At 47.3% G+C, this 11,551-nt stretch overlaps 1 long non-coding RNA gene across 1 annotated transcript; it reads right to left on the bottom strand.

Moving 5' to 3' along the window:
• Positions 1-230: 230 nt before the first annotated feature.
• LOC114778466 (uncharacterized) lies at positions 231-10,407 on the bottom strand. The gene is made up of 3 exons (XR_003746395.1): positions 10,304-10,407; positions 9,670-9,747; positions 231-743 (listed from the first exon to the last, which is right to left on the bottom strand). It is a non-coding gene; the product is annotated as an uncharacterized LOC114778466 (long non-coding RNA).
• Between the last annotated feature and the right edge of the window lie 1,144 nt (positions 10,408-11,551).

Below are 11,551 nucleotides of genomic sequence, written 5' to 3'. Positions count from 1 at the left end.
ACTTCAAGTATTGGTGTTTATTCACACTCATAAAAAAAGTCAGAACACAAAATGGTAATTTCACAAAAAAAAGGAAAAAAAAAAAAAAAGGACAATCAGCCTACATCATGTCGTCTTTCTGGGTCCGGCCACAAAATTTCGTCCACATCGCATGCGATATCCTCCAGTCCAAGGCACCGGAGAAAATATCCCCTTGAATGGCGTATCCAGGCCTGACATGATGCCTGGTCAATATCTCCACATGCCTCCTCCATTGCCTGTAGAAGGGCTACCTGTTGATGAGGATGACGGTTGTACACTTTCCAGCGCCAGGCAGAGAAGAACTCCTCGATGGGATTTAAGAATGGAGAGTATGGAGGGAGCTTGAGTGCCATGAAGGATGGGGGGTCTGTAAACCAGCTGCAGACCAAAGCAGCCTTATGGAAACTAACATTGTCCCATATGATGACATATCGGGTATGCTCTGGTCTCTGAACAGTGAGCATGTCATGTAAGGTGTCCAGGAATGCCATAATGTGTGCAGTGTTGTATGGGCCTATGGTTGCATGATGGTGAACAACACCATTTTGGCCTATAGCTGCACACATGGTTATGTTACCACCTCGTTGTCCTGGGACATTGATGATGGCACGGTGTCCAATAATGTTCCTGCCACGTCTCCTGGTTTTACTGAGGTTAAAACCGGCCTCATCTACAAAAAGTATCTCATGTCCTATGGCATCTGCTTCTAGTTCCATCACTCTCTGGACAAGACAAAACAAATGCAACACATCAGGCCCATGCACAGCACCACAGTATGCACTTCCAAATTCAGAACCAATGACACTATAGCTTACCTGCACATAGTCATATCACAGTTGCTTTACACGTTCTGTGTTTCTCTCGAAAGGAACTCTGTAAATTTGCTTCATTTTTATTCTGTGGCACGCAAGTACATGACTTAGTGCAGAAATGCTTGCACTGTGTATATTTTGAAAGATGGTGTCATTATCAATTATGCGCTGCTGTATTCGTGCAGTTTTATTGCATTATTGGCAATCACCATGTTCACTATATGGGTCTCTTGCTCTGGAGTGAACATTCTTCCTCTGCCCCCAACATCTGGACGTCTAGGAATTCTCGGCCTCCTCTGATTCTCACTCTTCCTGCTCCTTCCATTGTACTCCACATAGACAGCTTACCTGTGGCTTATTTAAAGTGCTTAGGCTGATTGCAAAGTGAACTAATTTTCTAAAACAGTTTTCACATGTGAAAGTGTGCCAGACAGTTGGCAAAATAGTGTTAATGATAGCCATACATGTGTATAATTTTGCTAGGAGTGTGTTGGAAATTTGGTAATTGAGTGTAAGCAGTGAGTTGTGTTTAAAGCTCTGCAAAAAGAGTGTTGTGCAGTGAATTGTGCCTACAGTTTTGCAAAGTGTGTGTTACAAAATTGCAAACTGAGTGCAAAGCAGTGTTTGTGCTTTTAGTTTTGCAAACTCAGTGAGTGGTTTTGCTATAAGTATTAATAGTTTAGCAATTGTGCTATAAGAATCACAGTTAGGGTTTAAGCCATCAGAAAAAACTGTAATGTCGGTATGTGCAGCGAGACCAGGTCAACATGGGCGTGTCCCAGGGGAACGTTGCCAGTTCTGGACCCCGATTGTGAGTCCCAGGAAAGTGTAATTGAACATGTGAGTGTGGAGAAAGTTCCGTCTGAACTCTACGCACAGCTGGAGGTGAGGCAGATCGGAGCTCAGACCACACTTTGCATGCTCCTCGCCGGGCCGGACGAGATTCCGGACGAGATTCCGGCTCTGCCGCCAGCTGCGGCGTATCAGATACGTTTCCTCGCGCGCTGCTGATGGCCGGTATCAGTGTGTGTACAGGCTCCGTGGTGGAGGAACCGCTCTGGAGATGCGTGTAGGATGATGAAGGCGTTGTGGGAAGTGAAGGAGCTTCCTGTAATTAGCGTCATTATCGGCAGCGCTGATGAGCATCGCCCCTGGAGATGTGCGGAGCCAGAACCTCGACTCCGGCGTCTTGTTCCCGGCTGCTAATGGCCGCCTGAAGGATTGATTGGTTCGGCGCCGCTCCGGAGGGGGGCGTGAAGAGCTCCTCTGTGGTGCACAGGGGTCAGGGGTCAGCGTTATTAATTTGTTTCGAGTGCGATGCCGACAGCTGTGACCTCGGCAAAGCATTGAAAACCCTGATCAATAAATGAAACGTTCTCATGGGGTTACGAGGGAAACCAAGTTCTCTCATGCAGAGCTGCAGAGTTCTACTCATGTTCTGTCTTCATGTCTCACAGCAACGTTCCAAAGATCAAGTCAGAGAATAAATTCATGGAACCGCCTCCAGTCCACAGTAAATGCTGCTGGGTCAACACAATGTTCCACAGGTTCTGTCGTGATCCGGTCCGGAAGGGGTTACTCCGGACCGGAGTTTCACGTTAGTCCTGTGTAATGTTCCCTGATTGTGTTCACCTGTGTCTAATGTATAAAGCCGCCCTGTTTGTGTCTGTTCTCCGTTGGGTCTTTGCTGTGTTACATGTTCACCATGTTGCCGGATGTGTCCCCTGTCCAGTTCTTCACCCATTAAACCCCGGTTTCTCGACGTCGTGCCAATGCGTCCTTCTTCCTCGTCATCTCGTCTTCATGTCCGTTCACCTGCTTCGCCATGCCACCATGGTCGTGACAGGTTCACAGTAACTCAGCACACAGTGTGGCGTTAAAGCGAGGAGACGAAGGTGCACAGCCCTGCTTGTCCACAAAAGTCTTTTCCCAGGAAGTTGTCCAGAACCTAAAACGCTGATGACACGCGCTGTCCCTACGGACCGGGCCGAAAGGGGCGGAGCCTGCAGAGAGCAGCAGTAGAATTCCCCTTGGCCCTCCAAATCAGCCTCCTGATCTCGGATGCATCCACGGCGTTGGTCAGCTGGTCAGGTGACCGGGCGGAGCCGGCTTAACGTGAATGCGTGTCACATCCCGCCTGCGTGGCGTTAATTAACCACGTCCATCTGACGGTGTCTGTGCGCCGCCGAAAAGCCTCTTTGAAGTTGAGGATCAGCGGCGCAGATTCCCTCCCGGGCGAAGATTCCTGCTCCTCTTCTCTTCTCCGGTTTAATGGAGCCCCGCCCGCCCCGCCGCTCTCTTCAGCCCTAATCTGGTTCTCAGCGCTGATAATTGGGCCTTAAACGCTTTGATCTTTATTTTTGTGTTTCTTCCTGGTTTTTTAAGACAACCGAGTGCAGAAGAAACAAAGAGTCGAGAAAGGAGGGCAGCGGCAACTCATTAGACCAGAGCCTGGAGATGTAAATACAGCCTGTAGAAGCAGTGAAGCACCAACCAGCTCTTCATTAATCTGCTGTTCTGTGGCGAGTCTTTAGAAGACCATGGTTCCTTCACGTCTTTCTATAGGCCGGAACCCACATTGCTGGAAGTGGGTCCGCTGTTAGGTGATGAGTCTTTAGAAGACCATGGTTCCTTCACGTCTTTCTATAGGCCGGAACCCACATTGCTGGAAGTGGGTCCGGTGTTAGATGATGAGTCTTTAGAAGACCATGGTTCCTTCACGTCTTTCTATAGGCCGGAACCCACATTGCTGGAAGTGGGTCCGGTGTTAGATGATAAGTCTTTAGAAGACCATGGTTCCTTCACGTCTTTCTATAGGCCGGAACCCATAGTTCTGGAAGCTGGTTCTTTCACATCTTTCTATGGGCCAGAACCCACATTGCTGGAAGTGGGTCCGCTGTTAGGTGATGAGTCTTTAGAAGACCATGGTTCCTTCACGTCTTTCTATTGGCCAGAACCCACATTGCTGGAAGTGGATCCGGTGTTAGATGATAAGTCTTTAGAAGACCATGGTTCCTTCACGTCTTTCTATTGGCCAGAACCCATAGTTCTGGAAGCTGGTTCTTTCACATCTTTCTATAGGCCAGAACCCACATTGCTGGAAGTGGGTCCGGTTTTAGATGATGAGTCTTTAGAAGACCATGGTTCCTTCACGTCTTTCTGTAGGCCAGAACTCACATTGCTGGAATCCGGTCCGCTGTTAGGTGGTGAGCCTTACGAAGGTCATATTTCCTTCACGTCTTTCTATAGACCAGAACCCATAGATCTGGAAGCTGGTTCCTTCACGTCTTTCTATGGGCCAGAACTCACATTGCTGGAAGTGGATCCGGTGCTAGATGATAAGTCTTTAGAAGACCATGGTTCCTTCACGTCTTTCTATTGGCCAGAACCCACATTGCTGGAAGTGGGTCCGGTGTTAGATGATAAGTCTTTAGAAGACCATGGTTCCTTCACGTCTTTCTGTAGGCCAGAACCCATAGTTCTGGAAGCTGGTTCTTTCACATCTTTCTATAGGCCAGAACCCACATTGCTGGAAGTGGGTCCGCTGTTAGATGATGAGTCTTTAGAAGACCATGGTTCCTTCACATCTTTCTATTGGCCAGAACCCACATTGCTGGAAGTGGGTCCGGTGTTAGATGATAAGTCTTTAGAAGACCATGGTTCCTTCACGTCTTTCTGTAGGCCAGAACCCATAGTTCTGGAAGCTGGTTCTTTCACATCTTTCTATAGGCCAGAACCCACATTGCTGGAAGTGGGTCCGGTTTTAGATGATGAGTCTTTAGAAGACCATGGTTCCTTCACGTCTTTCTGTAGGCCAGAACTCACATTGCTGGAATCCGGTCCGCTGTTAGGTGGTGAGCCTTACGAAGGTCATATTTCCTTCACGTCTTTCTATAGACCAGAACCCATAGATCTGGAAGCTGGTTCCTTCACGTCTTTCTATGGGCCAGAACTCACATTGCTGGAAGTGGATCCGGTGCTAGATGATAAGTCTTTAGAAGACCATGGTTCCTTCACGTCTTTCTATTGGCCAGAACCCACATTGCTGGAAGTGGGTCCGGTGTTAGATGATAAGTCTTTAGAAGACCATGGTTCCTTCACGTCTTTCTGTAGGCCAGAACCCATAGTTCTGGAAGCTGGTTCTTTCACATCTTTCTATAGGCCAGAACCCACATTGCTGGAAGTGGGTCCGCTGTTAGATGATGAGTCTTTAGAAGACCATGGTTCCTTCACATCTTTCTATTGGCCAGAACCCACATTGCTGGAAGTGGGTCCGGTGTTAGATGATAAGTCTTTAGAAGACCATGGTTCCTTCACGTCTTTCTGTAGGCCAGAACCCATAGTTCTGGAAGCTGGTTCTTTCACATCTTTCTATAGGCCAGAACCCACATTGCTGGAAGTGGGTCCGGTTTTAGATGATGAGTCTTTAGAAGACCGTGCTTCCTTCACATCTTTCTGTAGACCAGAACCCATAGTTCTGGAAGCTGGTTCCTTCATGTCTTTCTGTAGGCCAGAACCCACATTGCTGGAAGTGGGTCCGCTGTTAGGTGGTGAGTCTTAAGAAGGTCATATTTCCTTCACGTCTTTCTATAGACCAGAACCCATAGATCTGGAAGCTGGTTCCTTCACGTCTTTCTATGGGCCAGAACCCATTATGCTGCACGTGAAAGTGTTTTTCATCATGTACCCTGGTTTATCTCCTTTACCCATGCAGTGTGTGTGTGTGTGTGTGTGTGTTATCTCCAGCGGTCAGCGTCTGGACCAGCTTCTGTGATCTTGTCTGTGATCTCAGCCCTCATCACATGTTCTAGTCGCACTGCGGGGGATGTACAGTGGCTGTAATGGAGTCATTAAAGGGCCGTTAACGGGTGAATAATTAATCCTCTCCCTCTCATTTATTCATTAATGAGCCGCAAGAGGGACTCAGGTGTACGGTGAGGCAGGCATTAAACACACCTTTGGGGTTTTCTCTCTCTCTCTCTCTCTCTCTCTCTCTCTCTCTCTGTGTGTGTGTGGGTTGTTGTGGGCCGTTTGGGAATTGGAACCCTGATGTTCTAGAATCTTGTCCCCGAGAACAGCAGCGGCTCTCGACGTTCCCATTCTGTCGCCCAGGAGCCATGTAAAGGGAGCGACACACCACAGGAGTTCTGTTTGGTTTGTGTGTGTGTGTGTGTGTGTGTATTATCTCCATGAAGGACGCAGCAGCAGTAGAAACCATAGATGCAGGTTAACGAGTAAAAATGGAACATCTGGAGATGAGACGTGGCCTGTGGCTCCTCCCCCACACCGCGACTCTGAGTGTGAAGGGCGATTCTCTTTAATTCACTCCGCCAATCACATGACAGATCCTTCCACGGTCATCTCTCTCTCTCTCACACACACACACACACACACACACACACACACACACTTCAGAACAGATGTAGGCAAAAGATCAACAGATCACAGGCTGATCAAATCTGGGTTGTGATTGGCTCATCAGATTTTCTGACGGGAAGTGTGTATGTGTGTGTGCACATCGTGCATAGAAGAAGGAAGAAGAAGTGTGTAAGACAGAATGTGTGTGTGTGTGTTTATCATCATCTGATTAAATCATACTCAGAATCACTGGTTGCAGCTGCTCCCTGGTAGATCCACGGGTCCTGCACACCCCTCACTCCTGCCCGTCGGGACTTTTTATCTATTTTTACCAACCAAGTTAGGATCTGGATCTGCTCTGGGTGCATAGAGAACTAGAGAACGGAGCTTCGCCGCTGTTTCACCGTTGTTGTCATGACGATGGCCACCTCGGCACCACAGGTCCCACCTTCCAGAAGCGGTTCGGCAGCTGCGTAATAGTTTCAGCCGCTTCTGATGTTCTAACAACAGTCCAACAGTGTGGGAACTGCGGGAACGTTCTTCTGATCTTCCTTGACTTGAGGAATCTTTTTAGGGAACGAGCGGTGCTGTAATTGCAGCTCACAACATTATTCGAACTCTGTTACGAAACCATAATTACAGCGCTGCGAGAACCTGATAGGAGCAGCCCTGCCTGAATTATGTAGAACCCATGATAATTTATGGAGATTTATGTTAATGATGCGGATCCAGGGGTATCCAGTCTTATCCGGAAAGAGCCGGCCAGGACTAATTAGTTTATTAATTAGCATCGTGGACTGGTGGAAGAGCCTGAGCTCGGGTTCACCAGTAAACACCATAATCAGCTCACCGATGTTCACCACCCTCATATATACAGAGCAGAAAAATATGGTGACACACCCCATACGGAAGAAACCTGGAGCAAGTGTCCAGTAGGTATCAGAGCAGGAATGGTAATAAATAGTCCAACATGGTGAACCGAAGAAAGGATCTGTCCATGTTTGGAGGTGCTGGACAGTGCAGAGTGTCATGGTCAACACTACGTGTCCGTTATGATGTCACTGGTCCATATGAAGATCCCTGACGCTTTAGTTGTTACGGTGTTGGTGGCTGTGGTGACCCTCATGCTGGGTCATCTTGTCAGCAGCTCCATGCCAGGAACCAGGATCTAGAGCCACTCTATTGAATCTAGAGAAACACATTAGACTTGGGTGGGTGGTAGATGTCTGTGTGGACTATCCGGTGGACTATCTAGTACAGCCTAGGTGAGATGAACGTCATAGTATTTGTGAGTTTTAACTGTTATGGAATGCTTCATAAAAAGATGTGCCTGGACTTGAATATTGACACCGTATCTGAGTTCCGAACATTAGCAGGAAGGCTGTTCTGCTCTGTAGCAGAAGCTCGTCCACCTGCTGAGAACCTGTTCATTCTCTGTACCAGCAGGAGCCTGGAGTCTTGTGAGCGTGTATCAACCAGCTCGATATGAATTAAACCACAGCGTCTGATTCCCACAAGAGGTTCTAACCTGTTCAGCAGAATCGGATGCAGCAAGATGAGCATTGAAATGCAGACATTGTCCAATGGCATAAGCAGATCTTTTGTCACTTGTCACTGTCAGCCCTCATCAGAACTCTGTGTCTTCATTTTTGTATAAATGCATGTGTGCCGAGTTGTCAGGATTTGCTGAGGCTGCAGGAGATTCATGATTCATGATTCCTGATTCACTAGGCCTGCATTAACCCTCAAATGTAGCTAATGGAAAGATGTCTTCAACCATATTTCACAGAAGCAGATGGAGAGGAGACCCAGGTGCTTCTGAAGTCATGGTGATAAGATGTTGAGCAGGTCATTCAGAATCACCGACCAGAAATTCCATGTTTAAGGCTCTTGTCTTTTCATAATCTGGACCATAATTCCTGGATTGACATGGTTGCATCAAACCACTAAATGAAACTACAGTTATTTAGCTACTGGAGATTTCAACTTCTAGCAGAACCCAGGAAATTGGACATTTTCCTTACAAAAGGCTTAGGACGTGATCAGAATTTTAACCAGGAAGTTGGTGACACGATGATGGATTGATACAACATTACGTTCCAAGGTGGGTTTTTGCTTGTTTACTTGTTTAGCTGTGTTCCTCAGCCCCCAGGTTGGACCACTTTCTGATCAGGTTCTCTGTGGACAGTGATTGGTCTACATACAGACATTATTATATGATTTGATCTCTGAAGCTCTGCCACGCCCGCCAGTCTGAGGACCATGTGACCTTTGCCCCCATTCTGGTTTGTTAGTGTGTGCTGAGCTGCAGGGAAACAGAGCGGGACATGGTTCCCCGGCGGGGACTCTGGACCGTCTGCTGTCCTGTGTCCTGAGTAGTGCGGTTTCTGTCCGTGCCGCCCACGATCATATCTGTGACAGTTAATTAACAAGTGTCACTCCTGACCTCCGACCCACAAGAAGTGGATGAGGACAGCAGATGGACTCGAGTGTGTGGACCAGATGGACAGGTGTACAGGCAGGTGAACAGGTGTCCTGACTGTCTGTGTGTGTGTTGATGATATTTTATGTTCTCCATCTCTTGGTTAATTACTCTCATCCAGAATCTCCACTGAACCTCCGCCGGAGACTGGGGTCATCACAGGACGACCCTGATGACCCTTGACCCATGACCCCCGAGCCTGGTTTCTGAATACATGCATCGTTTTTTACACATTTACTCTCTCCTAACGGAGAATGTGATTGATCTGTTTACATTTGGTTTGAAGATGGACTTCAGAACTGCATGCTGGGTAATAAACCAGTCTTCCTGGACCAGAGTGGTCAGCCGCAGTCATCGGGCGGTGCAAGTGTGTGTGTGTGTGTGTGTGTTGGTGTTGTGTTTGGGGTGAACGAACAACATCAATATCGAACAACTTCATTCATCTGCGCAGCACAGCAAGTTTAATTGAACAAATGCAGTGTATTGATCAGCCCCTGCTGTAGTGTTGGTGTGTGTGCATATTTCGTATTGATTAATCCAGCAGTGAGATCGCTCTAAACATGTATGTGTGTAGAAATTGAACGGATGCGGCTGCGCCGAAAAGCAGCCCTCCAGGATTGATTATGTTCTCTGTGTGTGTATGTGTATGTCAGGTGGGTTACAAGGGTACAGGGTATGTATGAATGTGTGTGTGTGTGTGTGTGTGTTCAAGCAGATCAATCTAATGACCAGATGGCATAAAGTTGATGAGTGATAGAGAATTTATTTTTGCATAATCATTCTGAATAATTAATGAGATGGTGATTTTGCTCTAGTTGGGAGCTGTGTTTGCAATAACTGAGTGTGTGTGCTCATATTTCCTATAGGGAATCCACCTTGTTTATTGCACAAATACAAAACACACACACACACACGTGCTGCAGTGTGAATGAATGATGAGTGTATAGGAGGCTACTGGTCAGGAACCCCCTGATGTGCTCTAGCCGAGAAACGTACCTTCAGCCAGAACTTTACTCAGAACGCGCTGTGAGGACCTGAGGCAGGAAGTGACCATCAGCAGGATTCCGTCATAACCTGTACATATCAGATCTACCATCAGATTTCTATGCTCTCTACCGGGACAGTGGTGGCCTAGCGGTTAAGGAAGCGGCCCCGTAATCAGGAGGTTGCCGGTTCGAATTCCGATCCGCCAAGGTGCCACTGAGGTGCCACTGAGCAAAGCACCGTCCCCACACACTGCTCCCCGGGCGCCTGTCATGGCTGCCCACTGCTCACACAGGGTGATGGGTTAAATGCAGAGGACAAATTTCACTGTGTGCACCGTGTGCTGTGCTGCTGTGTATCACATGTGACAATCACTTCACTTTGTCTCTCTCTCTATTGCTCACATGCAATTATCAGTCTATAACATCAGTTTTCTGGTCCGGTGAGGCAACATTAGAAGGAACACCTCCCTGAACAAGAATAGAAAGGAACCAAGACTCAGCAAAGGTGCTGAGCAGCTAATGTCCAGATGGAAGATGGACTTCATGTCTCCAGTGTAGATCCAAAATGTTCCCAAAATGTTCCTGGTTCGGTCCTCAGTGTGACCAAAAAGACCACACACACGCACACACACACTCATACACACCTGCTGATCTCCATGTGGATCATTTCTTCCTGATTCTCCTTCTGTTTCATAGACAGCAACCCTAGGATGAACTCCCTCAGTGCTTCCACCCACGCGCCCTCATCTGGATTAAATAGAGCAAACAAACACACACACTTAAAAGACTTCATTTGGACTGTAAACATCTAAAAATGTGTGAAGAAAACAGAATACGGCCATCTCACCAGAATTTGCATTTACAGTAATAATCACCGGACGTGGAGGCGTTGATATTTGACACTTCTCACAGTCTAACACGACCAGCCATTACATTAGGAAGACTTGTTTCGACTGGTACATGCACGAATTGACCAGAGCGGCTAGGTGGCGGTGAAACAGAAGAGCTACTGCATCTCGGTCCAGTGGAGAAGTTCATGCTGAACCAGGAGGGTGTGTCTGGGAGCTGCAGACTGGTGAGGGTGACCGTGCTGACCCGTGGCCACCAACAAAACCTCCTACAATGACCAGAACGGTCCTTGTCTTATGAATCATGTGGATGTGTGATGTTCTGGTGAATGTTCTGCTGGGAACCCTTGCATCATAATCAGTATTTTTTTTTTTTGGATTACGTTACATTCGTCTACATTACATTTCTTCTGGCATTAATCGGGCAGAATTTAATTAAGTTGTGATCCTGCAGTAGCAACACTGGCGACAAGTCAGAATCTGCAGCACCTCCGACGCCGATTTTATCAACTTGGTGCTTCTACTAGTACCAAGATTTGATATAATTACACACCTGTACGACCTGCATGAAGGTCACTGTCACAGTGGTGAGATGAGAAGAAAACACACTCTCTGAGGCAGACAGACACAACTGCACCTGCTGGTCTTCTTGGATCTGGAGATGCAACTAGGTGAAGGTCAGCAACAGATGGGGAGCAGGACGGCTCTCCCTTCCACTCCTCCACCCCTCATTCCCCTCCACCTGTCTCCTTCTCGCCATCACGCTGCTCTTCTCGCATTCTGCTCCTCAGAAGGGAACAATGGGAGGAGGTGGAGAACAGCCTCAGTGGTTTGAAGGATCAGTTTTATAGGTTAATAAAGTAATGAATTAGAAGCTCATTTCAGCGACAGTTTTTGTACAGGAAATTATGATGAGTTAATGATGAAGGGATATCATTTCGGGAGAATTTAAAAAAAATTATATTAACACTCCTTATTGCTAATAAACATGGAATGATGGTAACAAGTTACTTCCAAGGACATAGAGAAGGGTTTAAACCCATT

This window comes from Denticeps clupeoides, unplaced genomic scaffold, assembly GCF_900700375.1.
Source record: "Denticeps clupeoides unplaced genomic scaffold, fDenClu1.1, whole genome shotgun sequence".
NCBI lineage: Eukaryota > Metazoa > Chordata > Actinopteri > Clupeiformes > Denticipitidae > Denticeps > Denticeps clupeoides.
Note: the sequence above shows the minus strand (reverse complement) of the source record. Positions and strands in the feature narration are given on the sequence as shown.